Source organism: Galeopterus variegatus, unplaced genomic scaffold, assembly GCF_000696425.1.
Source record: "Galeopterus variegatus unplaced genomic scaffold, G_variegatus-3.0.2 Scaffold2869, whole genome shotgun sequence".
NCBI lineage: Eukaryota > Metazoa > Chordata > Mammalia > Dermoptera > Cynocephalidae > Galeopterus > Galeopterus variegatus.
Genome location: NW_007728980.1, coordinates 362790 through 368635, shown reverse-complemented (window position 1 = coordinate 368635; position 5846 = coordinate 362790). Strand labels below are relative to the sequence as shown.

The 5846-nt window shown below is 43.0% G+C and overlaps 1 pseudogene; it reads left to right on the top strand.

Annotated features, from left to right (window-relative positions):
- The first annotated feature begins 1368 nt into the window (after window positions 1-1368).
- Window positions 1369-2926, top strand: LOC103599151 (annotated as a pseudogene).
- Window positions 2927-5846: the final 2920 nt, after the last annotated feature.

The following is a 5846-nucleotide window of genomic DNA, read 5'->3' as shown; positions in this document are numbered from 1 at the left end:
CGGTGGCACTCCCGCCGAGGGTTCGGATCCCACATGCAGACCGGCTGCTCACTGGCTGAGCGAGGGGCGGGAGCAACACCGAGGGTTGCGATCCGTTGCCGGTCATGAAAAAAAAAAAATGGGCAAATGAGCTGAATAGACAATTTTCAAAAGAAGACATACAAATGGCCAGTAAGTATGTGAAAAAATGCTCAAGATCACTAATCATTAAGGAAATGCAAATCAAAACCACAATGAGATATCATCTTAGCCCGGTTACAATGGCTATTATCAAAAAGACAGAAAATAACCATGGTGAGGATGCAGAGAAAGGGGAACTGTTTTACATTGTTGGTGGGAATGTAAATCAGTACAGTCATTATGGAAAACAGTATGGAGTTTCCTCAAAAAAGAATTACCATACTTTTCCAACAATTGCACTACTGGGTATATATCCATAGGAAAGGAAATCAATAAGTTGAAGAGACACCTGCACTCCCCGTGTTTATTGTGGCTCTATTCACAACAGCCAAGATTGTGAACCAACCTAAATGTCCATCAATGGATGATTGGATGAGGAAAATGTGTGTGTATACGCACATACACACAGACACACAAACACACACACAATGAAATATTATTAAGGCATAAAAAAGAACAAAATTCTGCCATTTGCAGCAACATAGATGACCTTGGAGAACACTATGTTAAGGGAAATAAGTCAGGCAAAGAAAGAGAAATACCACATGTTCTCACTCATATGTGGAAGCCAAAAAGTTGATTTCATAAAAGTAAAGGGTAGAATAATGGTTGCCAGAGACTAGTAAATGGAGAGGGGAGGAGACATGGGGAGAGAATGGTCAACGGATACAAAATTGTAGAGAGATAGGAAGAAAGAACAAGATCTAGTGTGCTATAGCAAATACAAGACTACAGTCTACAACAAATTACGGTATAAAAATTTCAGATAGAAGTATATTAGCAGTTACTAGAAAAGGGGGTTGGGGGGCTATTGTTTAATGGGTATAGAGTCCACGTTTAGAGTGATGAAACCATTTTGGAAATAGATAGAGGTAGTAGTTACAGAGCTCCTATAAATGTAATTAATTTCATGCAATTGTATGTTTAAAAATGTTTAACGCTCTGCCTTGCACTGTCAGAGCCAACTCTTGCTGCACCTGCACCAGCCCAGCCCTCCCCGCTTCCCTGGATTCCCTCCACAACTCTATTACATTTGGGTGTCATGTCTCCTTACAGAGTTTGAGCTGCGGTGAATTATCAAGTCATAAGTCTGATCTCAGCATGCCTTCCGAGACACCTCAGGCAGGATAGGGGTATGCATGCAGTATATCCCCAACTCTCGAGGGTATCCTCAGGGTAAGGAGCCTGGGGAGGGGGTGCCCAGGGGACAAGGAAGCCAAGGAGCTCTTGTGGATCTGGCTTGATGACCCAAGCAGGTGCACCCGATAGCTGAGCTGGCGTGACACTGACTAGCTGCATCACCACACAGCCCTGTCAAAATCTCCAAAAATCTTGCCAGATATTCTGAAGAAAATTAGGGATACCCCCATGGTCAGAATAAACAAGATCGGGAAGAAGATCCACTTGAAGTGCGAGCCCCTGGCCAAGTGTGAGTTCTTCAATGCGAGCAGGAGCACGAAAGACCTTATCAGCCATCAGATGGTGGAGGAGGCCAAGCAGGACGGAATTCTGAAGCCTGGGGACACCATCATCGAGTCTATATCTGGGAACACAGGGGTTGGGCTGGTCCTGGCTGGTGTTGTGAAGGCCTATAGCTGCATCATGGTGATACCAGAGAAGATGAGCACAGGGAAGGTGGATGTCCTGCAGACACTGGGGGCCGAGATCATAAGGATGCCCACCAACACCACATTTGACTCCCCCAATTCACACATAGCAGCTGAAGAACAAGATCCCCAATTCTAACATGCTACACCAGTACTGCAATGCCAGAAACCCCCTGGCACACTACCACAGCATTGCCGAGGAGATCCTGCCACAATGTGACAGGAAGCTGGACATGCTAGTGGCTTCAGCGGACATAGTAAGCACCATCATGGGCATTGACAGGAAGTTGAAGAAATGTCCTGGATGTAGAATTATCGGGGTGAATCTTAAAGGATGCATCCTTGCAGAGCCTGAGGAGCTGAACAGAAAGAGCAGACTGCCTACGAGGTAGAAGGAATTGGCTATGACTTCATCCTCATGGTGCTGGGCAGGACGGCAGTGGACAAGTAGTTCAAGAGCAATGCTGAGGAGGCCTTTGCCTTCACACATGCTGATTTCACAGGAAGGGCTGCTTGCTTTGTGGTGGCAGCTCGGGCAGGGTGGTGGCCATGGCTGTGGCTATGAAGGCTGCCCAGGAGCTGCAGGAGGGTCAGTGCTGCGTGATCATTCTGCCTGACTCAGTGCGGAACTATATGTCCTAGTTCCTGGGCACTAGTAGATGCTGCAGAAGAGCTTCATGGAGGAGGACCTCAAGGGAAGAAGCCGTGGTGGTGTCACCTCTGAGATGAGGAGCTGGGCCCACCAGCTCCGCTGATGGTGCTGCAGACTGTCACTTGGGTGCACACCATTGAGATCTTCCCCAAGAATGGCTTCGACCAGGCTCATATGGTGTGTGTCAGGAGTCACCTGGAATTGGTGATTGTTCAGGAGCATGCTGTCGTCCCTACTTGCTGGGAAGGGGCAGCCATGAGAACAAGTCCACAAAGTCATCTACACGAAATTCATACAGATGCTCCTAAAGAACACACTGGGCATGCTCTCATGCATCCTCGAGATGGACCACTTCTCCCCGGTGGTCCATGAGCAGATCCAGTACCACAGCAATGGGAAGTCCAGTTAATGACAGATGGTGTTTGGGGTCGTCACTGCCATTGACTTGCTTAACTTCGTGGCACCCCAGGAGTGGGACCAGAAATGAAGCCTAAGACCCTTGCTGCACCAGCCCCGGGGCTCAGTCTAAGGCCCCGAGGGAAGTGCACATGGCCCAGCAGCCACAGAGGTGAGCCAAGTCCACACCCTTGCAGCACCAGGGCCCAGTCTAAGGCCCAGAGGGAAGCGCACACAGCCCAGCAGCTGTGGAGGTGAACCAAGACCTGTGTGGCAGAGGGAATCAGTCTAAGGCCCCAGGGGGAAGGGAAACACACACAGCCCAGCAGACGTGGAGGTGAGCCAAGACCAGACCCATGTGGCACCAGGGTCCAGTCTAAGGCCCTGAGGGGGAAGGGAAGCACACACCGCCCAGCAGGCATGAAGTGAGCTGAGAACTGCACAGCTCCAGGGGCTCAGTCTACAGCCACAGAAAGCTGGAACAGGAGCCAAGCTGGTGTAATAAAGACACTGCCACACCTTCTGTCACCACAAGGGCAGTTCACCACCACAGTAGCAGCTGGGGCCACTGTGCAGGCAACCTGCCACTCACTTGACTACATTGATATAAGAAGAGTCACCATAGAACCTGCAAATAGAGGAGGAAATCTTTATCCTTATAGCCAACCCCAGAGTAACAGATGAAGCAAGTCCTGTACCAGATGACCAAACATCAATGAAAAAATACTAGAACTACAAACAGACAAGAAGATATGATACCACCAAAGGAATAGACTAATGCTCAAATTCTAGACCCCATAGAACAGGAAATCCTTGAAATGTCTGAAAAAGAATTCTGAGAAATGATCTTAAGAAAGCTTGAAGAAATAAAAGAAGATTCATTAGAGAACACAAGGAAACAAACAAACAAAAAAATCCAGAATGTGAAGGAGGAAATTTATAAAGAGATTAATAACTTAAAAAAGAATGTAGCAAAACTCCTAGAAATGAAAGATTCACTTATTGAAATAAAACCAAAACAGAGAGCTTAATCAGCAGGCTAGAGAAAGTAGAAGAAAGAACTTCAGAGCTCGAATAAACCAGGCAGACAAAAAAAAAAAAAGGAAAAAAGAATTAAAAACAATGAAGAAAATCTAATAGAGATAGCAGAGAACCTCAATTGCTCTAATATCCAAATTGTGAGTATTCTAGAAGGGGAGGAGAAAGGAAAAGGTATTGAAAACCTGTTCAAGGAAATAATAACAGAAAACTTCCCAGAGAGAGAGAGAGATGCAGATCTTCAGATCCAGGAAGCTCAAAGGTCCCCAAACAGATTCAATCCTAAAAGATCCTCTCCAAGACACATTAATTCAAATTTGCAAAGCTCAAAGACAAAAAGAAAATTCTAAAAGCAGGAAGAGAAAAGGGTCAAGTCACTTATAAGGGATCCCCTATCAGACTAACAGCAGACAAACAAAAATTATGGGAGTTCACCACCACTCAACCAGCCGTGCAAGAAATTCTCTGGAGAGTCCTTCATCTGGAATCTGAATAATGAATGTCACTACCACGGATACACAAGGAAGAGCAAAACCTGCTGTTAAAACAAAAATGCCATTGAGAAAGAGCAAGAAGGTAAATCATGCCATCTCAAATATCCAACTAACATTGAAGAAGAGAAATAAAAGGGGAAGTAAGGATCAAAAGATATTTAAAACATCTAAACAAAAAGCAATTAAATGACTGGAATTAATATCTGTCAGCAACCACCCTAAATGTGAATTGATTAAACTATCCATTGAAATGGCACAGATTGACTGATGATATTAAAAAGCTAGACCCAAGTATATGCTGTCTTCAAGAGATCCATCTCACATACAGAGACACACACAGACTTAAATTGAAGGGATGGAAAAAGATACACAATGCAAATGGAAACCAAAAACGAGCAGGAGTAGCTATTCTCATATCGGATAAAATAGACTTTAAACCAAAAAACATAAAAAGAGACAAAGAAGGTCACTATATAATGATAAAAGTATCTATCCAGCCAGAAGACATAACAATCATAAATATATATGCACCCAATACTGGAGTACCTAGATATATAAAACAAACGCTCTTAGACCGAAAGAAAGAAATAGACCCTGATACATTAATACTGGGTGACCTGAACATCCCTCTCTCAGTATGGGACAGATCTTCCAGGCAACAAATCAACAAAGAGACACAGGATTTAAACTTAACATTAGACCACCTGGATCTGGCATATATATACAGAACATTTCACACAACAACTAAAGATTATACTTTCTTCTTATCAGCTCATGGGACATTCTCCAGAATAGACCACATATTAGGTCACAAATCTAGCCTCAATGAATTTTTAAAAATTGAAATCATTCCACGTATCTTTTCAGACAATGATGGACTAAAATTGGAAATTAATAATAAGCAAAACTCTGGAAACTATACCAATATGTGGAAAGTAAATAATAGGCTCCTGAACGACCTATGGATCCAAGAAGAAATTAAACAGGAAATCAAAAAATTTCTTGAAATTAATAAAAATAAAGATACATCATACCAAAACCTGTGGGATACTGCAAAAGCATTACTAAGAGGTGGATTTATTGCAATAAGTGTTTATATCAAAAGAATGGAAAGACTTCAAATAAATGACCTAACACTACACCTCACAGAACTTGAAAAACAACAACAATCCAAACCTAAATGTAGTAGACAGGAAGAATTAAGATCAGAGCTGAACTAAATGAAGTAGGGACCCAAAAGACAATAGAAAAGATCAACAAAACAAAACATTGGTTTTTTGAGAAGGTAAATAAAATAGACAAACCTTTAGCTAAGTTAACAAAAAAAAAAAAAGAGAGAGAGAGAGAGAAGACCCAAATAACAAAAATCAGAAATGAAAAGGGAGACATTACAACCGATACCACAGAAATACAAAGAATCATTAGAGACTATTATAAACAACTGTAGGACAACAAATATGAAAAACTGAAAGATATGGA